Below are 26,203 nucleotides of genomic sequence, written 5' to 3' on the forward strand. Positions count from 1 at the left end.
TACCTCAAAAATCCCAGAAGTGGAGACAGGTCCACACAAGTTAGATTCGTTTCACATGAATGAGACCTTTATAGTGAAGATGCAACAAACTTGGAAAAATGGAAGAGATTCCATATGAGAAATACCTGGTATCACCTAACAGGAGACTACAGTTCCTTGTTCAGAGCCAGTTTGTGTGGGAACCCGGGAGGTGAGTGCAGCTGTGGGTGGCCTGCAGCTGCCCAGCCTCAGAGCGGGTCCTGGCCACCGCACTGCTGCTGAGGCTGCTCAGGGAAGTCAGAGCCATTCAACTTGCATTCTGGACAGTCAGTCTACAAACAGAACAGACTGAAGGAGCCAATACTACTCTCACAAATAATACCATTCCCTTCACCTGTGGGAATTTTTCATTCTTCCCTCCTCACATTATTCCTCAACACTTGATTAGCTTCATGATTTTTGTATAATAAAAGCCTGTCTTAGCAACCTAATCCACTTCAACTGAAATACACAGCGAAAAACTCCAATTAATTTGAAGAAGATTGAAACCATGCATACCAAAGTATGTAACAATTCCAAAAAAATGATGTGTCTCAAAACTATATTTATTATACTAAAAAATACAGCAGGCCATTGTTTTTTGGGTTTGTTGGGGTTTTTCTGATTGTTTGTTGTGGGTTTTTTTAGTAATCACCATATACAGGAGCTGACAAAAATAAAACAGCTTATGAATCAGACAATGTATTAGGTGTAACGTTCACTTGACACTACTTGAGAATGACTCAAACAACATAATATTCACACATAGTGTATTTTTAAAAAAATGTCAACTGTTTTTGTAAATACATGCTTTTGGTGCATTGGAAGGAACTGAGACTTACATCAGTATTAAAGACCTGTACCTCCAGGGTGAAAAATTGTCATTTAATGTAAGATTATTTGAAAGGAGATAAGCTGCTCCTAAGAAGTTTCCCAGAAATGTGCCCTATGCTCTACTATAGCAAAATGTAGATCCTTAAGGACAACCCTCCCAGTGCTCTTTCTCCTGAAATATCTCCTAGATTTCATCCAGTTTCTTGAAAGCTTTCCCATAGCCTCTCACAGCCTGAATTACCAGCAGGGCAAGAGGTAGGTCCAAGCTATCTGCTGATGCCTGACTACAGATCAAACGAGCAAGGTAACTATTCTGTTTTGCTTATCTCATGTTAAACATTTCCCAAAGAAAATATGAAAGAATTAGTTTATCAGATACTCTACAAGAAAGGCTGGCAGACAGGGCTACTTACTAAAGCCAATTGTGGTACTTGCATGTGGAAGAGCAGTATTTAACAAACCAGTGCAGAGTCTGCACTCTTCCATTTTTTAATGCAGATCAGCAGCTTTCATCACGAACCAGAAAACATAACTACAAATTGTAACTATTCTTAGATTGAAGAGGAAATCAACGTTTCACTAACGTGATCTATTATTCTATTAAAAAAGAAATTGTCTTATTAAGAGATCATTTTCCACAACTATTTGAAACAGCAGGACAGCTCAAAGTCAGGTACAGTATCATACTGACATGCCCTGAGCTTCATTAGGAAGCACATGTATTTTAACTTCTTGCCATTTCTGTATGATAAAAAATATCAAATTTCTGTCCATTAGTGTGCTGCAACCAGTACACTACTACTGCAATACGTGACTTAGTGTAAACAATATAACTTCTAGCTTAACAGTATGACAAAATAATAAATTTATAAGAAGCATAAAGTCAATAAATATTAGCACTAATCTTAGGTACTTATCTACCAAATCATGCAATCACCAAAAATCTCATCACACACTTCACCTGGCTGCAAACATCAGCAGCTTTGATAGTACAATACACAGTAAAAAAAAAAAAAACCCAAATTTTTAAAAAGCCTAAATAAAGGCAGTAAACAAATAAAGAAAACCAGCTACAAGAATACAAAACAACATTGTGTCCCCTTTCTCCGAGAGTGGTTTAGAATAAGTAAATGAAGTTATCTGTGTGTGCTTGCTCTCCATTCTGGAACACAGGATTAGCAGTATGCAAAAGTCTTTTATCTTTTTAAATCTTCAAACTCCTTTTTTAAAATTTTTTTACCCCTACTCAAACAAGCTTCCATTATTGTAATTTTTATTCTAAGATCACTTTGGATGATCAGATAGAAAGTTAGCTGATATCACTGTGTGTTTAGTAAATTCTCTCGTTGCTAGGTGACAATATATGTTGGTGAAAATACATCTGTTTATTTGATATGACTGCTACCTGCACCAGCAGATGGAGAATGACAAATCAAAAAACTTAAAAGTTCTCCATTATAAAAACTAGAATTACTGAAAAGTTAAAATCTTTAATAATATATATTCACATTTATCTTTTATTCACCTATAAATTTAGTATGTGAAAGCATATTTGTCGAATGCTTTTCTCTCATCTTTTCCTTACACCTTTGTCTTACCAAATAAAACATTAAACTATCACTATGAAAAGATGGGGAAAACTGATTATTTTTTCAGTCAAGTAATTTTTATGTTTTATTTGTTAATTTTATGGTTCTTCTTGCTAAATGTTACAGGAATCCACAATGTCTATAAACAGAATTTAATTTATCAGTGCTCAGTAGGACAGAAGTATATTTCTAAGGACCTGAAATAATGTCAAACCCATTGCCTTCCCTTTTAAAAAAAACACAGGTTGAACAAATTCTCATCTCTTCCATGGAAATACTTTAAAAGAATGTAAAAATTTGAAGTAAAGCATTTTAACAACACTATTATGCATCAATTTGATGCAATGGGAGATGTTTTGTGCCTCAAGACTTGTAGACTCTTAGCTGACTGGAAGGTTCACTCAAGTTTATTTGTATCAATAAAAATAATTTAGAGGGGGTTTGTTTGTCAAGAGATATCTAACTGAGAAACAGAAGTATGTTTATGACTAAAAGATTTAATAAGTGACAGGCTTTTAAAGTGCTTTCTAATGCTTTCTTCCAATAATTTACCAATTAATGAAAAAGGTGATCTATTTTAAAAGGTAAATTCTTCAGAGAGAAATAAACTATAATCAATTGCACATCTACAGAAAAAAAAAAATAATAATGCCACTGGCAAACCCCAATTCTGTTTGGCTAGAATCAACAAAAATTCAAGTGGAAACATCATCATCATCTCTTTTCTCATGAAATTCAACCATGCAAATATTTAATCAGGGACTTGACAAACTCTACCTCATGACAGTATCAGCACCAGCAAATGATGCCCTGAGGTTTCAATATGCACTGACTTTTCTATTATTCCATGTAGTGATAAATTCAAAAAAAGAACATAAAACATGACCTACTTCTTCCATCTTACAGTTTTCATTTACTGTCTCTAGCGATAACCAGAAGACTACTCTCCAGGGATCTAATCAGTGTCAGAATCAGAGAGGGAAAACCTACATAATCCCCAATCTCTCAACAGTCAAAACTAAAATTCGGTCCCTGAGAAAAGAACATCCTAGCACATATTGTACAGGACAAGCTGCTCTCCAAATGTGTTGATAGAGAATGCTCTTGTCTGATCAGCTACCAACATCCAAAAAAAAGAATGTAAAACTTCCTCTAAATTAAACATCATGAGAATTCTAAAACTACCAAACTATTGCATCATGCAAAAAAAAAACAACACCCAAAAAAACCCAAAACTGAAATAAATCTTCTTGTCATCAAGCAATGAAATTGAGTAGAGTTCTTCCTTTGCATGTATAATTATTCAAACTTTGTTCTATTTTTTTTACTGTGTCTATGCCTTTCAATAGCTTTAATTACTTGAAAAAAGAAAAAAATGAGGACTTAAATACAGTAAATCAACAAAAATAGCATGCTCACTATCCTCCATCCAAAGATCTAAGGGTGTTACTTGGTATAACGCTCATACAAGGACCAGAAATCCGTATCAAACAGGTTCACAAGAGATAAAACACCATGCACAGAAAGATAACAAATACAAGCACTGTCTTTTGGGGATTATCTGGAGAGACTGTACATGTCTGTGAGCTAAACTATGTTGCAGAGGGAGCTAAAAAGAGATAAACTAAACTGGCAAATAGTTTAAGGAAACTTGCACTTAAAGGACCACTGAGATTTGGACTGTTCAGACAGTAGTTGTGGGGTCAGTGTGTTTTTCCTGACTTTCCTGAAAATGCTTTCTTTTTTCTTGCCAAGGGCTTAGAGTTCTTCCAAATTAAATGGTTCAATCAAGTACTTCCATTGAAATATGGAAAACACATTAAACTGCAAGGAGGTTGACATTTTGAGAAATAGAGGTTGCCACGGTTAAGTGTGTTCACATTAATAAAAAAATAAATTCTACACTCAAAAGCAGGAAAAACATAGCCCCTTGCAGGGTGCCACTTAAAAGCTATTTTTTTGTCACCTTCCTCTGCTTCTAGTACTCCTTATATGAAGTATTACAATAATAACTAGTAACTACAAGAGTTTAAGAAATCGTATCCTAATCCACCACCATTTAATAAACCCAAGATATTGCTGAAAGTGATGATTTTTACTTTTTAAGTAGGAGACAACTTTTAGTTTTTTCTGGGGCTCATCTGCTTAAAAATATATAATTACTCTATGCTTTTTCTCAAAATTAATATATTGCCTCTGTGTCAAGCAACAGATAAAATCAAATCATCTGGGATACGACTCATTCCCTTGGTCTATTGATATATTTCAATATTCAAACTAACTCAAAGAGCCAAGAAATAGGAATTCAAACCTGTGTTGAAAATACTTTACTTTTCCACACCAAACCTTACCCATTTATGAACAACATACTCAATTTTATTCTAAATGAACAAATTATCTGAGTATGCAATTTGAAAATATGGCTCTGTATTTCATCATTAATTCAGTTTCTGCATCTTTGTGATAGTTAAAAAAAAAAAAATCCCCAAATTTTTTTTTATAACACATATGAAAATAGTTAGGAGAAAGCAGAATAAGGAATTGCATTGTCAGCAGCTGAAGCTCAAAAATTCTCCAAAACTATCCAAAAATTAACTGCTACCAAACCCCTCTTCCTTTCCCACTCCCAAATATTCAACACTATGTTGACACATAAACCAATGAAGTTTAGGGAAACACAGGTATTATCTGGTATCTGACAGCCACTACTTTTTTCCTTGAATTTTATTATGCAGTAGCAATTTAAAACTGATCTAAGTACTTTAAAGCTTGGGTTTTACTCACTCTATTTTAAATCAATGGTAATTTTAACTATTCAGGGAGACAATAACTGGTACATACAAATTAAAAAAAAAAACTATTTTTTAAATTAATACCAAACTAGCCTTAGTTAAAAACTGTTTACATGGCCTTTTAGTAACCTATAAGGTTACAAAATGTTTACTAACTACAAACTGAAGTATTCAGATATCCACAAACTGAAGTATACAAATATTTATATATAACATGTCAATATTAAAAGTGGTGACAAATTCAAATTGTTCAAATTGTACCAAAATCATTAATAACAAAAATGGTAACAAAAGATAGACAGAGATTTGTTTCCTGCGAGAACAAAGGTTTTAGTTAATTTTAATTAAAACTAATTGTCTAATTTATTTGCAAGTTCTTAGAAAATTATATCAAAGTTATAAATATGCTATTTAAAACTACATTTTAGTGATTCCTGAAGTACCAGAATTAGATTTCTTTAAGAATGATTGAAATTTGCAATTCATTGTAGACTTACAAAGTATGGAATGCCTCCATAATTACTGAGCCTATTCATCACATAAAATTGACAACCCTATATAGTGAAACCATCAACTACATACTCTGCAGCCAATATGCTTGAAGGTACATTATCAGAGCCAAATGAAATGCTCAGGTAATTAAGAGTCTTGAAATTAAATTAAAGCATTGTTCTATGCTGCAATTTATATCTAAAGGATATATGAAATTCTAAGCACCCACAGACACCAAAAAGCTGAGAAATAACCTACCTGATTCATACAACGGTAAATCCATTTAGCTTCATGTCTAATTCTAACTCTCACAAGGGATTCTATTTTTTTATTTTTTTTTTTTAGGTAAGAAGAACCACCTAAATTTATCTGCATACTGAAGCATTCTAGATGCTTTTATCAGACATCAGAAACGAAACCCAGTAGATCAGAAGCAGCATTTAAAACTTCTTCAAATATAGTTATTCCATTTGCAGCAAATTCAACACAGGAAACAGAGCTAGTGAAATGGCTTTTTGCAAAGCAATAAAGTTAATTTCATCCTTGTTCTATTTATCTGTCCAGGGAAAGCAACAGGGCACCACATGAGAAAATCCAGAGGTTGTCTGATGGGATATGGCCAATACAAGTTCTGTATAATCTAATGCTTGAGAATTTACATAGGTACCTAAAGTGACCTTCAAGCAGCTAAGACAGTAGGTTACAAGGGGATACTCTTACAAGAGGGTTCACGTATTGTTCAGGCATGTAGAAATATAATATATGAAAATAATTTTATGTAGTAAAAGTACTTGATAAAGCAACATTGAATAGTATTGACAGAACAGTAATTGCAGTGCTCTTATGTTTACAGGTCAGATCTTTTCAGCTTACTTTCAATGAATAAATAGTACTTATTTATATAATTTATACCACAAATCAACAGCAGCTAAAAAGCTGAATTAATCTATATTTTTGTGGACAAAATTAAATGTTTTGTAAATTCTCATTTTTGAGATGTCTGCAGATAAAGGTCATTAAAATCATTTATATGTCATTGCCACTCCCTTGATGTCAGCTAAATTGTTCCCAATGTGTACTTCTACATGTGTGATTATTGTCAGACCTAATAACCAGCTAATCACAGTGGAAATCCATAATGGTTTATCCTATTTCTTTCTAGCAACTACAAGAACTGCTGAGGGTGCATTGTACCTTAAAGCTATGGTAAATCACTAAGTTTTACTCCTTTCCATTTTCAGCATCATCTGCAAAGCTTCACAGTAACACAAGCTTAAAGAGCAGAATTTTTCATTATAATCTGGTAAAATAGAACAAAAGTTACTAATATTTGTGATTGAGAAAAGGGAAGAACAATCTCGAAATAAAGATGACTACTTCTGCAGCAGTAGTTCACTCAGTTATAAAAAATACACTTGCCACTGGAATCACATAAAAGAAGTTAGAGAAAATCATCATGAAATGCATTTGATGTGACACATTTTTCATTACTATTTTTACAAAAATTGGAAAATGGGATTGAACTTGGTCTCAGTGGAACAAATAACAAAACCTCCACAGAAATATATTAGAATACAAAAAAATAAAATTCAAACTGATTACAGTTCCATTCCAAATGTAAAATAAGATTTAAAGAAATTTAAGAAAAATGTTTCACAGGTCACTAACTTCCCATAGTAGTTTCATAATGAACTACTGTCCTTGTTTTGCTGGGATAGAGTTATAGAACCAATTTTCTGTTCAGGGAAGCTGCAATTTCTGAGAAGACTGAAGCACCTGATACTGTGAGAACAAAGTTGATTAGGACACTGTTTTAGTTTGCAGACAACTATGGTATGCAGGTTTCCATAACGATCAAGCAGTTTTGAGATAACCAGGTACTAGGGTTAGAAGGAGCAAAAGCCAGGACAGCTGACCCAAGGTAGCTGACAGAAATGTTGCATACCTTAAACGTCACTCTCAGTATAAACTGGGAAAATTGCTGGGGACAGGGTGCTTCCTCAATGGCCACCCTTCCTGGACAATCTTGTCTGTTTTTCCGCCCCAGAAGGCCTACTCACCCACTTGCTGTGACCATCGTGCTCTCCCTGGAGCTGTGGTGCTCACAGTGTTCAACATCTGTTATTCACTGCTGGGAGCACGCTGCTTGTGACAACCACAGGGCATGAGTATAACTTTGTAGTTCATATTAGTGTTGGGATTAATTGCTTTTTTTTTATTAAATCCCTTTTCATTTAGACCCACTGGTCTCCTTTTTTTCCCCAATTTCCCTTCTCGGGTGGGCAGGGATCATCGGATGACAGAGCAACTGCCTAAATGCAGACAAATACCAGTTGCGCAAGTGCTGTGGTACCATGAAAACTGCTGGAAGTCTCTGTAAATGGACTCCACAGGTGCAGATAAGCAACAGTCACCAGAACAGGCTAGGAACAGCAAACACACACTCTGAGAATAAGGGTGTAAAAGTCCACCACGCACTAGACAAATCCAGAGATTTGTCACCTATTGTATTTCCAAGAAATGGAAGAAGACCCAGAGTCTGGCAAGCAGGTGTAAGGCCACCTGGCCCTGCCAGGACCAAGGAAGGGCTGTGTGACTCCGAGCACACCCGAGGGGGCAGTGGCCTCCGTGTGCTCTCAGAGGCACCAGGATGGCAAAGAAATACTGACACAGAGGAAACAAGGGACCTTGAGGGGGACTCTCTACACACCTAGAAGCCACCATCACCCCAGTGCAGCTCTCCTCTGTGAGTGGGCTGCTGGGCTGGCCTGCAGCCCGGAGAATATGAGTGGCTGCGTGTCAGCATGGACCTTGGGTGTGAGAGCAGTGGGAGGGAGTAAACATATGTGCGGTGTGAATCATTACCTGCTTTTAAATATAGCTTGATTCTATTAGTAATAAAAGCTTTATTAATTAAAGTTGTTTCAATACATTTTCACTGGTATCTGTCTTTCCCTGACTCACTGTTCTGTCAGGGAAAGGAGATTTTACAAGTATGTTTGGATGTTCTAAATGAGATAAGAATTCAATCTCCTACACACCCTGACACACATTTCAATACCTGCAGAATAACTTTTTTTTTTTCCAACATATGGTTTTGTTCTTCATACAATTTGCTTCTGAAAATATACTGAAATATTTTTTTTTATTAAGACTTCCATTAAGAAAAGGTATTACTAACTTCAAGACACTATCAGCTCAGATCTTGTATCTGATGCATGGAGGGACTACTCTAGACATAGAGAATGCCAGATTCCTGCAAATTCTGTAATTCTGACTTGAATTGCACTACAATTTGTACCTATACAAATTGCCAGGATCTTCAATTGCTCTTAGAAGCAAAATGCACTTTTAAATGTCTTTCAGCAGCAATATCCTGCAAAACAACTCACCACTACCTCTACAGTTGCTCCATTTAAAATAAAATAAAATAAAAAAACCTCACATTACATAAGCCTCATTGCTAAATCGCCTGAGAAGTCTGAACTGGCAACACTCCTAAAAATATTGTATTGACAAATACAATTAGTAAGTAATTAACAAGCTTCAGGTGATTTTAAAATACAACTGTACTACAAAAGTACATAGCTAGCTATATAAAATATAAACTAATTGCATAATCACTGTATCAGTGTTGTATTGCTGAAAGATGTAGAAGGGTTCTAAGACTATGCTTCTCTGACTCAAAGTAACAGGAGTAATATAAGAGGAGGGAATATAGTAATGACATCAAAAGTGTATAAAGTTAGAATACAAGACCTACATCTAGTCAGAGAGAGTTACAAAGAGAATCAAGCATTTGCTGATGCCATTTTTAAGAGGAATCCTTTACAGTCAGCAACGTGCATGATTACATTAGTCTAAACAAAGAGTAAAGAAAGCACTTGTTTTTTATTAGAAATTCCTAAATGGTTTAAAATATAAGTATTATATAAGGAGAAGTTATGAATCTGTCCTACTGAATTTAAAGGAGGAGCTGGGGTGTTCAATGAGGAAGGCACCAAGATATTCCTACACTTTCCACATATGCCTTAATGTTTTTAACTGTACCATTTTTACTTTCCAGTCTTCCATCAGGTTTGCTTACCTACTTAATGGACCTTATTATTGCCATTCATACCAAGTATGTTTGCACAGCAGTCTCACTATTAGTGACACACAGAAGCGCTGCTTCAATGAAAAATAATTTATAAGCATATCCCCAATTAATCATCTTAATGACAAATAACTTGCAATAGTACTTTCTCCTCTAATTTGCAGAAAGGTAACTTTTCTCCCTCATTTTTCAAGCAGGTGGGAAGAAAAAAGAAGGAGCAAAAATCATATGTTTAGATCCAAGGTATAGGAATGTTACTTTTAGAGGAGGAAAAAAAAGGAGCTATTCTCTAAATAACTTCAACCTGACAACTTTTTTTTATTTGTATAGGATTATCTTTTGCTACTCGTTTCACACAAGTAGCCCTGCAGTTTTTCCCAACTAGCACCCACTTTCAAAAATTTTTAGACTGGTTTTCAAAAACATTGGTGAGACTAAGCTGTCAACTCTCTGTTGGTTCAGCAAAACACAAGTCATTATAAGGACAAATACTTCTTCCACATGCTGCCTACACGTATGCGCTCTTTCTTTCAGAAAATTGAGTAATGGCTGATTTTCTCTGGAACAGGAAAAGAACTTGTCTTAAAAAGACTGTATTGTAGCATAAAAGGAGGAGGCAATTTCCTTACCCAACTTCTATGCCAATTACCAAGCTGTGCAGCTTAAAACTCTCACTTATTGGAAGCCAGCACCTGCAAACTGTTACTAGACCAACAGAGAAAAAAAGAGATACAGTAATGTTTATATACAACTCTGTAGTCAAAATTAACAAAAACCCCACTATTTGCAACTTTCTGTAAAACTTTAAGAGTATATTTCTAAAAGTCTGCAACAAATATTTCTGCTGTTATGTCCCATTGAACTGAGAAAACATTTAAACCCAAAGCACTGGATGAGCAAATTAAGAAACCCATCTATAAAGGTTTCCTTCATTGCTTTCAGCTGTCTTCTAAGGCAGCCTTCTAGATTTGACTGACCGAAAAACAAGAATACAGATGTTTCTACTTATCCACATGCAATAATGCAAAATTTGCAAATCAAAAGCTCATCTATGTAAGTGTTCCTATCCTCCTACAAACTAACTGAAATACAAATAAATCGGCAGCCTAAGATTCCTCCTGAAGAAGTGGCCCAATTATACACAGTCAGTTACAAATACATGTAAAATGTGTGTAGTATGCCAAATGAGAAAGATTATCTTTATTTGGAGGCATTTGTAATGTAGAAGTATAGGAAAAGCAATAAAATTGTTTAAAATATTACAGCAACAACCAAATTAAAAATACATAGGAAACAGAGCACTTTGTATATGCACAAATGAAAGTTTTTAACAAAAATCAGAGTAGATAGTTTGAGTATATTCAATTGTCAAGCAGTTTCTTAAATTGCTTAGCTTGAATTAAAGTTCCTGATTTTTTTCTATTAAATCTTCACATAATTATTGCAAATAATAATCTTGTTATGTTAATTTGCATCTTGGGTTTGATTATATGTTCCTGTCTCTATCTGGTCTGATAGACATCTTCATCTTTATTTTTTTAGGTATTTTAAGAGACAGCAGGCTTAAAGATCAAAATATAACTTGGGATTCATGTTTCCATACTACACCCTGGAATAACAGTTAACAAAAAGTCCTTACATTGAAATCTGCCTATACTTTACTCTGAAAAGCCTTACTGAATATTGTCTTATTCATTTAAAAGTCTTGACAGAACACTAAGTGGCAAGCAAAAAGTTATTGGAAATGTGTATTCAACAACTGATTCTCCTGGAGCAGGCAAGAATCAAGCCCTGGTCTCTCTGGCAACATCATTCCAGATGATGTGCTTTATGAAGCTGAACTGGAATTACCCTGCCAATAAATCAGAATTTCCAAAACATAATTTATTAGCTATACAGATAACCATATTTCCCTATTATTTATTTTGCTATCTTAGATTACAGTATCTCCAAATCAAACCACTAAATAAATGCTCTTCACTGCTTGCACACCCCATTCAATAGCACCATATCTAGCTAGTACCCACACAATATTTTCTCCTTTTAGAAAAAGAAGCTTAGTAACTTTAGAAAAACATTAATACTTGATTAACCATGAGGATCCTTGAAAAGTAGGCCAAGCATATCCTAAATGTTTGGGGAGCCCCCAACACAAGAAGGATGTGGACCTGTTGGAGTGTGTCCAGAAGAGGGCAATGAAAATTATCAGAGGGCTGTAGCACCTTTCTTATGAAGACAGGCTGAGGGAGTTGGGGTTGTTCAGCCTGAAGAAGAGAAGGTTTCAGGGGGACCTGATAGCAGCCTTCCAATACCTGAAAGGCTGGGAATGACCAGTTCACTAGGGCATGTAATGATAGGACAAGAGGTAATGGTTTCAAGCTAGAGAAGGGTAGATTTAGGTTGGACATGAGGAAAAAGTTCTTTAATATGAGGGTGGTGGATCACTGGAACAGGTTGCCTAGAGAGGTGGTGGAGGCCCCATCCCTGGAGACATTCAAGGTCAGGCTTCATGGGGGAGTGAGCAATCTGTTCTAGTGTGAGATGTCCCTGTTTATTGTAGGGGGGTTGGAACAGATGACCTTTAGAGGTCCCTTCCAACCAGAGACATTCTATGATTCTAAGTCTCAAAACAGTTCTACCTAGAAATGTGCTGACCTGAGCAACAAGCTGTCTAGAGACAGGTGCAAACTGCTGAAATAAAAACTACATTTTAAGGTGTTCCATATCCTTCACTGTACTTACATTCATTCATCAATTTTTCTTCAAGCTGGAAATAATGTCTGAAAGCTGAACAGTTCTGTAGGTGTGTTAATAGTATTAAATAAGAACACAACAGTAAATTGTGACCTGTTCTCATTGGTTCATGTGTTAGATTCTTTTTTTATTGTGTCCAAAAGGGCACATGTATTTTTTCCATACTTTCCTTTCTTCTCTTGTCAAACCAGTACCAGGAAACATTAGCTTAGATGCAGAAAAAGTGTTTAGTGTTTAGAAAGAATCAAAACACAAAAACCACACACATAGGAAACCTTAGTGACTGACTGCAGGGTTTATTTAATCACTGTCAGTTTAAATGCTGTAAATTAGCAACATTGCCAAGGATAAATCAGCTAAGAAATATTCAGTGGACCATAAATACTTGCTACATAAATGTAAATAAAACTCAGGTAATACAGAAGTATATGGTAATACACTAAAGTATGTTCTTTCAATGTTGTCCTAGTTAAAAACAACCCTAAGTCTCTGTGCTTTCTCCTGGCACATGCATAGGCAAGGTCTGAATTACATGAAGCTGCTGTAAATTCAGATACAAAAGTCACATTGGAGTTAATAGCTCTGAAGATAAAAATGTCTTTTTATCTTTTGAACACTTCAAATAAGATCTCATAGAAATGAGACAAAACAGGTTTTATGGTTCAGCCACATTTAAGACTGGGTCAGCTGGTCTGTAGGGAACCCACAGAACGTATTACAAGAAAAGAATGTGAGCGGAAATGGGAGCAGCTGTGCTTTATTACAAACCTGGGGCTGTTCTAACTACAAAACTTTCTTTATACCTTGAAGTTTCCATAGGCAACTGTCACTCAGATTCCCACTTCCACAACAAAATACACAGTTTAGTCAGATTTCTCATTTTTCTGTATCTCACCTATACAGCTGAGCACAAATTAATCTTTTTCTCAGACGTACCACTTTCCTCCCTACATCAAAATCACATTTTGTAATCACCCAGCCTAATAACAAATGGACTGGTAAATTGCTGGTAATGAAAATGCAATAAAATATTTTTAACTCAAAACTCTTTAGTCATGTCAAGAATTCTTAGCTAATAAAACACAGATCACCACCACATTAAAAAAAAAAAAAAAAAAGCTATTTAATATTTTTAAAACAATTATCCACTCCACTATGCCAGAGGGAGAGTTTATACTGGTTTTGCTCCTCATTCAACATAATTTTTTCAAGAAGAAACAGGGAGAAATACTTCAATTCAAGAAAATCCCTCAAGTAATTACTCATTTTTGCACGTATTGGCAGAAGGTCCCCAGAAGAATAAACAGCATCCATTAACAAGTAAGTATACTTTAGTTTTCTTCTTAATTTCATGAATACAATGCAAGTACCTCAATGTGCTGTTTACACTGACATTTTAATAATGCAATTAGTAACTTCTAAACTCATTTCTTAAAAATCATCCTAATTGAGATTATCTGCTTCTTTTTCCTTTCATTATTTTTGGGGCATTTATTAGAGACAACTTTTGTCTTTAGTCCAGTATCTTCAGACTAACAGGAGTGCATTGTGGAAAAAAAAAAAAAAAAAAGACCACGCATGTAGATATGTTTGTGCATGCATACAAATATATGTTAATACAATGGTAACTGGATGAGGACAGTTCAGTGTATCAGATGAGACAGTTATGTATTTCTTCCGTTATGCAATTTTTTTATAATTTCAATTAGGTTTTGTTGATGCTTTCTAGATTCTTATTTTGTAAATACCAGCTACTTAAAAGGAAATTAATCCTTCATCTAAATTGCTAATACTACACTCACACAGATAAACTGTTTATAAAAAGACAAGAATTTTTATATAAACTGGTTGTGATAGGATTTATTCCTCATATACAGTAATTTTTCAGTTAATACATTAGGAAATTTTGCAAAAATCTACTTTTCAATAGGGCAGATCAACATAAAGAAATGAAAGAGGCCATGAACTGTGATGACGAGTCAAAGAACCAAGGATCTTCTTCAGTATTCCCTCTATAAGTCTGAGGATAAGCCCTTTCTCTTACACTGACTCCCAAAAAAAAACCCCAAAAACCCACACCAAAGTATTTGACAAGACCTAATGCAAAACTGAAGTGGAAGATGCTTAAGCAACAAAGTATATCTGAGCTATCACCACAGTTGTTTAGAATAGAAGCTAGCATTGGCACTACTCCACAAGTTATTCTTTAGCGGGTTTTTTTGCAATAGCTGGCACAGTTCTTGTGCATTATATGAAGAGTCAAGAAAGAAATTAAAGCAATCAAAACAAAATTCATACATATTTGTTCAAGCTCAGATAATGCTGAACTTTCACACTGATCAATCTTTAGTTTGTGACTTTCAAAACCAATCTATTACAGTCAAGCTGTAGAATAATTTTGTCATTGTGATGGCGTGATCATGCCTTTTCCAGGGATATCATTGGTAAACTTAGTGTAAGTGGCAGAACTGGATACTTTTTCAAAACACTAATATATTAAAAAAAAATAAAAATCAAGAAAAATTACAGGGCAAGGAAAAGCCAGTGAGAAAAGGTATAATAAAACTCAGAAGCAAAGAAAATTCAGGAAGTGGCAGGAAAGGGAAAAGGAGTGTTTCAGAATGCCTGGCTTTCTAAGATCTATTTCAACAGCAGCTGGTGTCCCTTGGAGCTCCTTTATAATGAAAATCTGAAGTGGAACTGTTCAATATTCCAAAGTTCATTTTTATAAAAGAACTAAACTGTAGACCACTGATGAAAGGGGAGCTGGGCTTCTGGCAATAGTGCACAAGAATGAAGGCCTTATTATTCACAAGAAGAAATACAGAAAACAGAAAAATGTTTATTTCTAGCTGTTCTCATTTATCTTAATCTTTATTCTTTTCTTTTTGCTTTGCTCAAAAATGTTAATAATGAAAAAATGCTAGACTTCAGCTAAAAGCACTACTAGCAGTGAGTCTTCTAACTTCTAGAAACAGCAGTGCCTAGCAACAGGTAAGTTATACTAATAGGCACTTTTAGAAGTTCACTAATAATGGTTGATAAAGGAAAATCTAAGTTTGATCTTCAACATATTGAGACATTTAATTTCATTTCAACTTTTTATTTGGTCTTACCAGTGAGTGGCAAGACAACTGACCACCTTTATCAAAACGTTAGCTTTATTTCAAGTTTCAAAGAACGCATACTAGCTGGAAATCCAGTTATCTAGAAGGATGTCTTCATTAAGAAATATTTAGGGTGTGAGGATGCTTCTCTTTTCTCGCAAAATAAATGATTTTTTTTCTCCCAAGCTGTGATTCGGCTTGAACATGAAAAGTCTGAAGAATAGCCACCATGAATAACAAAACTATACATGAAAGCTGAATTTATTATATTAATAAAATCAAGACAGCTTTCAAAAAATTATGTGTTCATCACTGCATCGCATATTACTTGAATTATAAGCAGGCACTCCAAAACAAGAAATTCACACATAAGTTTTAAGTTACATTTATTGCTTTCCCAGTTGTGGTAAATCCAAAATTCCCCATCTCACTGCAGTGGATATATTAGAACCAGTCACTCTTCTGTTGTCCCATCCCCCTGCTTAAGACAGGGTATCTAGGTATCTCACTCATTCAGCAAGTACTGGTGATTCCCAGAAAGACCAGCACCTTAACAAGGTACAACACTGAGACAGCAGCAACAGCCTGTTACACTTACCAACACCCAGTTCATTTTTAAATATTTACATTCAGATTAAGTGTGTGAGATTTTGTTTGAAAAATTTGTTTCATAATATAAACCAACTATATTAATAAAAGGGATCCTTTCTTCCGGTGAAACTGAGGAGGTATCATTACTTAAGTACTACAACTCGTTACAACATACTGAAGTTAACTGACCAATCTGCTGAATCATGTTATTATCTCCCATAAAACATACCTATAATAAAACATCAAGCCTACCTAATGCACACAGCAAATCTAGCAGTGCATTTAAATAAAATTACCAATGAAAAACGAAAAAGGAATTCAGTCTGTAACATTAAATATTTCATTCAGATATTAACCATTTTTGCCTGTTGACACAGCTATCCTTCCTCTTTCATGAAGTATTGTTCAGGCTGTGTGCTGACATTGCCCCTTACAGATAAGGACAAAATAATGTCGTATTATAATTCATATTATAAGGGACACCAGGAGGTTTCCAGCACAATCTCTTGCTCAAAGCAGGGTCCTCTAAGACCTCAGATCAGGTTGTCAGGAACTTTATCCATTTAAGTCTTGAAAATTTACAAAGAGGGAGACCGCACAACTTTGACCAATCTGTTCCAATGCCTGACACCTTTCCTTGATTTTTACAAACAATTAAATTTACTAGTTGTTAAGCTCAAGTGCATTCCTCAAATTTTATGGATAAGAAAAGCAATTTCATGTAGCAACTAATACAGCAGTAAAAGTACATGCCTAACAACTTTGAGTACTGGCTTGACCAGGAATCAACAGCAACTTACAGCTGTGCTTGTGTTCAACTATTTGGCTAACCTGGAAAGAAAGCCTGAATTGTCTAGAGAAAAGCAGGATATTTCCAATAAAGCTATGAAAGGAACACCCATCACATGACTAAATAATGACCTCTATGCTACAAGCTAACTCCTTTGCACCAGAACAACACATAATTCAGATACTATGTGTCAATTATAAAAGCATTGCATAACCAAAAGCAAAGAACTTGTGAAATACGTATATTCATATTTCTTCATTTCAATACTGCAGTGCTCATATGAGCTTTTAAGAAGATTCCATGGATACAAAAATGGCTTACATATTGTCTCACATTAATAATCAGTCTGTGGTGCAAACCTAACTCATCCATGCCCCCATTTCAGACATGAGAGCTACTAAGTAATTGCAAATACTATTTTTACCACATCAAAAGGACTACCTTATGTAAACGAAATACCATGGTGCAGTGGTAACTCCAACAGTTACAGTGTTATTCAGATCTCAATTCAGTGAGAGGCTTACATCTTATTTTTGTAAATATTTCTCCATAGCTGTAACCAAACTTTAACATAAAATAAGCCCAAACTAAACCCAAATCATTACTTATTTTACTTGCCAGTCTAGAAACCCCCAAAACCTAGCAGAGTTAAGCAAAAATACAATATATGTTCCAGTCAGAATTGCTGATGTCTCTTCATAATTAGGACTAGTTTAAAAGACTCCAGTCTTTCACCACTTACACACTTTTAGGAGGACCTGTGCAAATGCACTACAAATGACACCATGAACAAATTCTTAACCATGAGGGTAGTAAGGCACTGGAATAGGTTGCCTAGGGAGGTTGCAGAAGCCCCCTCCCTGGAGGTGTTCAAGGCCAGGCTGGATGAGGCTCTGTGCAGCCTGGTCTAGTGTGGGCCATCCCTACTCATAGCAGGGGGGTTGGAACCTGATGACCTTCAAGGTCCCTTCCAGCCTTAACCATTCTATGATTCTATTACGCCATCCTGTTTTATCAGTGATGTATCTAAAAGGCATTGCGCTCTCATAATGCTGTCGCTTATATTCCTAAAAGTTCAGGAGCTTTTGGAAAGGATTCAATTTTTCCAATCCTGTTGATAACCATGGGGGGTCCAATGCAATAACAGAAGAAGAAATTTACTTTGAGAGTTTAAAATGTTCTGCTTGTCTTGGTTTTGGGGGGCTTTTTAAAACTCCCTTAATTTTTCAGGTTTTAAGAAAGTATGTGAGACATGTATGCACAATTTACCTCACAAACGTGAAAGAATATTATTAGGGTTACTAAATCAACCACTCAAATGTTATAAAATGACAAACACTGTTGTCTGAGCAACCATCATTCACATCCCTTGAGTAGGCATATTTTTAGACAATATTGAAATAAAGATGTACAGCTTCTTCCAAGTTACCTTGCCTCATTCAGTGCACAGGATGAACACACACAGATTATACAGACCCTACTGCAGGTAGGACTTGTCTTATTGAAGAACAGGGATACATGTAGAGAATACGGCAGGGATTGCAGAAAGGGACAGGGGCTCTGCAATATGCCACAAACACTTAAATTATCAAAGTCCTCCTTTTTGTAGTTTCCCCCATTCCACCTCCTGTTATGCACATTATTTAACCCAAAGTTTCCATAGATTGTAATTAACTCTGAACTTCTCTTTTTCCCATCCACTCTGCAGATACATTCAGAAATGTGGGGAGTGCTCAGCACTGTTACTAAAAGCAGTGGCAGCTGCAACAGGAGCAAACATATTTACAAGAATTGCAGAAATTCCAAGTTCATCTTAGGTAGTGTTTGATAAACTAACAATAAACTAGTATTTGTGAGACATTATGATCATGTAACAATAGGCACTTTAGCAAGCCCTATAAAGATATCAGTTCTGTTTTCAAAGCAGAATAATGGGGGGTAAACAAATCATAGGCTCACACAGAGATCAATGAAAAATACAGAATTGTAGTAAGTGAGCTCCATACATTCCATGCACTGAATGAGACAGGGTTTCTGTAGAGAAAACATGTATTTAAAACTGTATAATAAAGACATGCTCAAAAAGGCACCTAGAAACTCTTTGTTCCATAACTCTAATAATGTCTGGTTTCTTCTACAGAAGGTGTTTAAGATAGTTAAGATTCTATGAAATCTAGTAAGTTCTCACATTATCATGCAGTTGTGTTGAGGCTGCAGTCCTTTTTGGTGTCTGTCAGAAGTAAAACTGGAAATTTTTTCTTGGTTTAGAACAGGACTGTAGGTAATATAAACATGGACAGGGACAGAAATATTCTGCTTAGCTTCTTATTTTAACTTCTCGCAAAATTTAGCGATGGATAAGGTATATTTTGATGCAATGTCAACCATCACTCAACAGCACACAAAAACTAAGTAACTGATGCTGATAATAAACTTTTAAATGTAAGCAAACAAAGAAAAGCTCCATACTACCAAGAGGCTTCTGCAACATTAAGTTCTTACAAGAGAAATTGTGGTCAATCATTAGCATTCATACAACATGGGCCAAAGATCATCCTTTCATAGGGGTTTGTACAATATTTGCTCAGCAAGAAAGATATTTAAAAGTTACTAAACGTAGAAGAGAAAAAGTAAGAATTTTTATAACTTCAGGTTCTTTCCGAAATCTTTGCCCTGCTCCTATTTCAAGTCCTGTGTTCATTATTTTTACTAGTTTGCAAGTAATTTTATACTTTAAAAAAATTGAGACTAAGTATATTTCTTAACACCTCCGTTGATACCAACCACCACTGCACAAGTGGCTGCATTTCTAGGCAGTTTTTTGGCTAAGTCGTACCCACCAGCAATTAGATACTGGTTTACTTTTAAAACCTTAAAGAACCCTTCAAATATTTTTAATGTGCTTTAATGTAATAGTCATGGAAAACATTCTTAGCTCACAGGTCACAGTTTACTTGCATTACTAAATGGAGCACAGTCGATTAACTGCATACATAATCTCCCGTAGGTTTTATAAACAGAATTAAATTGCGCTTCTTAGAGCAGATGGAATTCCTAAAGAGCCCCTCACTCAGTCTGCAGCTCAGGCACAGCATCACGGGCACGGCTCAGCCCCTTCAGGTGATTTTTAGCAGAGCTCAGCAACGGCAATGTCTGCACCCGGTATTTCTGTTCTCACCAGCAGGTGTTACTACAGTCAGCCTGAATTTACTGCCATTTACGGAAAAGTGACACAGAAAATAAACGCAATTAGCATTTCACAAGGCGAAAACAAAGTGAAACACTACTATTTTCGCCGCAAGACGGTACAGTGAAAAAAATCCCTTTCCAGCTGATCACCACTAAACACACCCTGTGCGCAGGCGACGAGGCGGAGCGCGGCGGCCCGGGGCGCGCAGCCCGCTCCGAGCCAGCCCGCGCAGCCACCGCCGCGCTGAAGGACGCGCTGCACCGTCACGGTACCCATACATTCCTCCACACGCTGCCAAATCCATCCGTGCGCCAGGATGAACCACGGCCGACAGCGGGAACCAGGATTTCCCTGCGGGCCCCGGCCGCTCCAGCGAGCCGTGCGGCGGGCGCAGGCGGGTGCTCCGCAGCCTCTCCCCCCGCGCAGCCCGCGATCGCCAGGGGACAGCGTTGGCCAGCGGATCACCCAGGGAACGCGTCCCACTTCGGGCAGCCTGGGGGTCCGAACAATCCCGTCCCCGGCATCCAGGCGCCCTGGCAGGGGGGCGGCTGCCCCACCCGCGCCCCCTCCCGCCCCCCCCGCCGCTTCCCGCGCCGTGAAACGGCCGCCGCACGGGTAGCGGGCCCTGCCGCCCCGGCCCGCACGCCGGTACCGCCCGCGAACCGCGGGGGAGCAAGGGGCTCTCCGGTCGCTCGGCCGCGGGGCGAGCCCCACACCTGCTGCAGCTGCCCCCGCCGCACACGGGACAGCTGACCCCCCGCCGCGGCACGGCGCCCCGCCCGGGACCACCCGTTGCCGGGGGCTGCCCCCTCCCCTCGCAGGAGACAGCGCCGCAGCGGCGGCTCTTACCCGCCCCTCTACAGCGGCAGCAGCTGCGCAACGCGGGCGGGGGGCACGTCGCCGCACCCGCCGCGGAGCGAGCCGGGCCCTACCTGTGCAGGGCTGCCGCACGGCCGGGCTGTCACCCCGCGCCGTCCCGCCTCCGCTGCGCGCACCTGGGGCGCCTCGGCTCCGCTCGGCTGGGCTGGGCTCGGCTCCGCTCGGCTGGGCTCGGCACGGCTGGGCTCGGCACGGCCCGCCGCCCGCGCGCCCGCCTGACAGCCGCCCGCGCGCCGCCCGCCCCCCCGCTCCCCCTGCAGCCGCACGCGGGGCCGCCGGGGCCGCGCGGGGCGCGGGGAGCGGCGGCGGCTGATTGGACAGGGGTGATGTCACTCGTGCGCGCGCGCGAGCGAGCGCGGTGTGAGGGGAGCGCGGGGAGGGGAGGAGGCGTGAGAGGGAGCGGGGCCAGGTGAGGGGCGAGCGGGGCGGGTGGCGAGGAGGGGCTCGGGGAGGGCAGAGCAGAGCGCTGCGGAGAGAGCGAGGAGGGAGGCGGGGAGTGGGAGGTAAAGGGCCAAGGGGCGGCCCTGGCTGCGGGGAGGTCTCGGGGGCTGGGGGAGCGGGGTGAGCGGCTGCGGGGGGGGTCGCCCCTTCAGCCCGGTAGGGGCGCGGGGGAAGTGCCGGGAACGCGGGGTTTTCCAGCGTCCCCGCCTGCCCCGCCGCCCGGACACGCGGCCGCAGGTGGAGCAGCCTTCGCGCTGCCCGGCACCGCTGGCTCGCGCGCCCGGGCACGCACACGCTCGCACGCACCGGCGGGCACAGGCGGGCGTTCCGCCCCGACCACAGCGGGGGTGAAGCCCCAGTGCAGCTGCTGCCCCTGTCCCGGCCGTGCCCCTATCCCGGCCGTGCCCCTCGCCTGCGGCCGCATCCTCTGGCGCCAGAAAAAGAGGCAAGAGACACAAGTGACCTCAAGGGAGCGGCTGGGCAGGAGGCTCAGGAGCCTCGAGACATGGCCTGTAATGCCAGGTTCAGACTTTCAACTCATACCCTCTTCCCAATTTAGGACAGTAATTTTGTAATGACAGGATTTTTCTTAAGCTTCTTTTTTTTTCTGGACTTTGCTTTTTCTATGCAGGATCTTAATTTCTTCATTACCACAGAGGCTTAATATTTATTTTTAGAGCCTTTACCTCTCCGTTCAGCTCAAGTCCTCCAGTATTTTCCGCTTTTAAATTGCTGGAGAAGTCTAAACTCCCAGGGGGAAAAAAAAAGACCATAGGGCTATGTGAATGCACAGAGGAAGGTGCCCTGTCCCAAAATAAGTATAGAGCTTCCTTCATACCTGCTCCAAGGAGAGCAAACAGGGCCAGAGCGGATAAATGATCCACTGAGGAGTCACAAGCTGCCAAACTTGTGATGGCTGCTGTGGGAAAGACTCACGAGGGATGGGTCATGGAACCTGCAAAACTACAAGACATGGGTTCGCGTGGTATATGGAACACAACTTTTGGGCGAGCAGGGGCTGCAAGCACGACACAGGGAGTGACAGGTAACACACAGTCACTAGCTGGCAGAGCACAAATAACACTTGACTAGGTTGTTTTACCTGCAGGGGCAATAAGGACCAAAGAGTAGAAAACTTGAGCGTAGTCCAAGGCCCTCCACCTTACAGCCTGAGGCCCCTTGTTGCTCCATAATCAATCTTTGTTTTAGGAGTAACACCTCAGCACATAATATTTCACAGAGTGGTTGGGGTTGGAAGGGACCTTTGAAGACCATCTAGTCTACCACCCCTGCTACAGCATTATAAGCATTTGTGAGATCCCTCCTCAGTCCCCTCTCCTCCAGCCTAAATAGACCCTCTCAGCCTTTCCTCATAGGGCAGATGCTCCATGCCTCTAATCATCTTTATGGCCTTGGACCCTTTCCAGAAGTTCCTTATGAGAAACAAGGTCTCTGCTCTAGAGAGGAGTCTGGAGTACTATTTTTTCAGCAACTTGGGGTAATGAGGGGCAGGAGAAAGTAAGTCAGCACTGCGTCATTTGTAGCCGTCATCTCAGGTAGTTCCTGCATGTCTGAAAGGATTTCATCTCACTTCTCTAAAACACAGGACACCCTTGATCTTACGGCTTTACTGTCTGCAGATTGCAGCAGACGCTGCTAATGTCAATTACAGTAAGATCATACTCTCACAGCCATATGGATCAGAAGCTGGTTGTTCAAGGATAAAAAAGACTGTTCATAAAAAAAACAACCCTAACAGATTCTCATTTAATCATTCCAGAGTTGGAGATTTAGGCTTGGGTCTTTAATTCCTGTGTCTTAATCCAATCCTGAGCATTGTATGCATACACAAACATGCAGAAGAGAAGAGCTGGCACTGTTGATGTGCTCTCAAAGCTACAGGGATGGAAGTTGCATGCCAGGGAGAAAACAGTGGTGCCAAAGGTACAAAAGAAAAAAAAAAAAAAAAAAGGAAATAAAGACTGAATAGCAGAACATATTAGGTTGAAGAGGGTAGATTGTACATGTTGGCAAGCAGTATACAGTAACATAACAGAAGGCATTTAAAATATTAGTGAGCTTTGAAACTCTGGCACAGACTTCATATGAACTGCAGTTTTTAGACACCTTAACTGTCTTCTTACAGGGAGGACCATAAAATTGTATCAGCCCCTGGCAAGGTTTAGAGCAGTCTTAGGGCTGCTTTGAATGGTGTTCGGTTCCAAAACTGCTGCAGGCTGCATTTTGCAGCTAGAAGCACTAAAACACAACAGTTAACTTTAGGATTATTTGCTGAAGGGCATGCTGGGCTGCTCGGCATGTCCCCTCAGTTGTACAGCACAGGAAGCTATATAATGCCACCATGTATTTAATGTTTAGGATACTCTCTGAAGGATGTTATTCTCTAAGGTGCAGTAATTTTGGTTTCTGATTGCATTGCTAGAAGTTAAGATGGCAGTCATAAACATTTTGAGACACTGTAATTTTTTACTTAAATATACCAGTGGGTGTCTCTGCACTGCACAAAACAGCCCTGTCTCTCCCTTTGTTTGATTAAAACATCCTTTGCTGGATCCAGGGAACCAGCAAAGCAAAACAGGAGCAGAAAACGTGCAAAAAGCAGAAACAGAGTGCACACAGCACTCTGTGCATTTGTAATCATCAGCCTGCAATTCCGTAACACTCTTCCTACAGTCAGTTTATATCTGTAATCCATACACATACCTGAATCCCTGAGTACTTGATTCCTGTGAGGAATTTCTTCCCTGGAAAGAGGTACGAATCATTTAGGATCCAACCATAAGGATGAAAGAGGCATAGCTGTAACCTGCAGCACTTGTGGAACAGCAACCACTGACCTCACTTCGTATTTCCTACAACAAACGCTCACAGCATCCACCATGGCAGGAAGGGGGGCAGGAATATGAAAAGGGGACAACAGATTCCCGTTATTACAATAAAATGGAGACACAGGCCACCATGAGCTTTATGTGCCCCTATCCAGTATCAGCAATCTTTTAGAGGATTAGTAAGATTAGAAGCCCCTATTGTTTTGATAATGGCTGTTTATTTGAAAAATGGCTTTTCTTGTAAACATACTGAAATGACCATATGTTACTCCAAACTCCAGTACTGCCTTGGAATACTCCTAAAAGCAAAGAATGAAAATTATGTTCCAGCTGCACATTTTACAAAAAAAAAAAAAAAAAAAAAAAAAGACAATTAATTTGCCTTTCAACTCTGCTGCTGTGGAGTCTTACCTGGTTGAAGGTGATATATTAAAATAGCTTAAGAGTACTCTTTCTTTGAAAAATCCTGCTGCAAAGGCTAATAAGCCATTTTAAAATCCATGGTTATTTGAATTCCAGATGTATATTTGCAGAGATAAGTTGAACTCTGACTATATCCAAGCCTATCATTCATAAAGTTGATGCATGCAAGTTCCTTTTCATTGCTCCCAAATTATGCAAAATATTTCCCATTATATCAAAAAAATTCAAATGACAGTAAGGGGTTTAGAGTCAGACACCACCAAACTGAGCACTACTCTTGTTGAATTCCAAACTCTCCAAAATGAATTAAAAATGCCAGAAAGGCAGTTTTCATTATAGAGCTTAAAATAGAACATACACCAAGACCTAAGGTTAGCATTAGCTTATGTATCTTACAAGTCTCTTTTCAATACTTTGCAGTTTAATCATTCGGGCTGTTACTTCCTGTGCTTGATCTCTTTCATGACTTAAATGTTTCTGGAAAATGACTCAAACATTTTTGAGGGTGCAAAATAACAACATTAGGCAACTTTAATGGGAAACAACTTTTCTGTGTTATTGTCTCCATAACCCTCTACAGGAGGGAGTAGGAACTTGAGATCTGGCAAAAAAACTTGGAGCTCAGACAGATTTTTCTCTACAAACAAAAATATTCATATCTGATGAAGAACAGGAGCAGGGGAGAAATTAAGATGATGACATGGGAATTTGTTTACACTTACTAACTGATACTATGTCTTCTAGATACCAGCCCAGAGCTTTTAACTTTGGACTTTATGTTACTCTAAGTTACATTGGGGTTTGGTTAAGAAGCAGTCACATCAGATCATGGAGTTGGGTGAACATAAAATTAACTGTGCCTCTCAATAAGCAGTTCTCAACTTTCCCATTAATATAGTCCCACAAATTTAAATGTTTACATTTCCCATGGAATTGTTTTCTAATACCAGGATATCAGGTTTGTAGCACTAGATGACTCTAGTGTCACTTCAGAGAAGCGGAAGTTGCCCTGATTCTCTCCTGAGTCAAAAATACAGTCTCTCACCAGTCTGGTCCATATTCCAAGGTTCCATATAGCCAGATCCATAGAGGTGTTTAAACACATGTAGCCACAGCCTTCCCATAGCAAAAACCAACCAAACAAACAAAAAACCACACCAAAACCAAAATAAATAGCATTATTAGAAAGCAAATTGTGTGGTCCTACATTGACTGTTTCTCATACAAGATAAGACCTACTGATGCCCACAGTTAATCATGTGACCCAAGTGAGAGACGATCATTCCCTGAACACAAAATTCCTCAGTTTACTGGCAGTTCTACACATTGTGGATACTAATACTTACTGAAGTTGCAAG

At 38.9% G+C, this 26,203-nt stretch overlaps 1 protein-coding gene across 1 annotated transcript in view; it reads right to left on the reverse strand.

Moving 5' to 3' along the window:
- CNTN1 (contactin 1) overlaps nucleotides 1–21,237 on the reverse strand; it is a 243,307-nt gene extending 222,070 nt beyond the window's left edge. Inside the window, exon 1 of the mRNA XM_051608904.1 lies at nucleotides 21,186–21,237. The gene's annotated coding sequence lies outside the window, so the exon portion shown is untranslated. The remainder of the gene's footprint in view (nucleotides 1–21,185) is intronic.
- Nucleotides 21,238–26,203: the final 4,966 nt, after the last annotated feature.

Source organism: Apus apus, chromosome 1, assembly GCF_020740795.1.
Source record: "Apus apus isolate bApuApu2 chromosome 1, bApuApu2.pri.cur, whole genome shotgun sequence".
In the NCBI taxonomy this organism is placed as follows: domain Eukaryota; kingdom Metazoa; phylum Chordata; class Aves; order Apodiformes; family Apodidae; genus Apus; species Apus apus.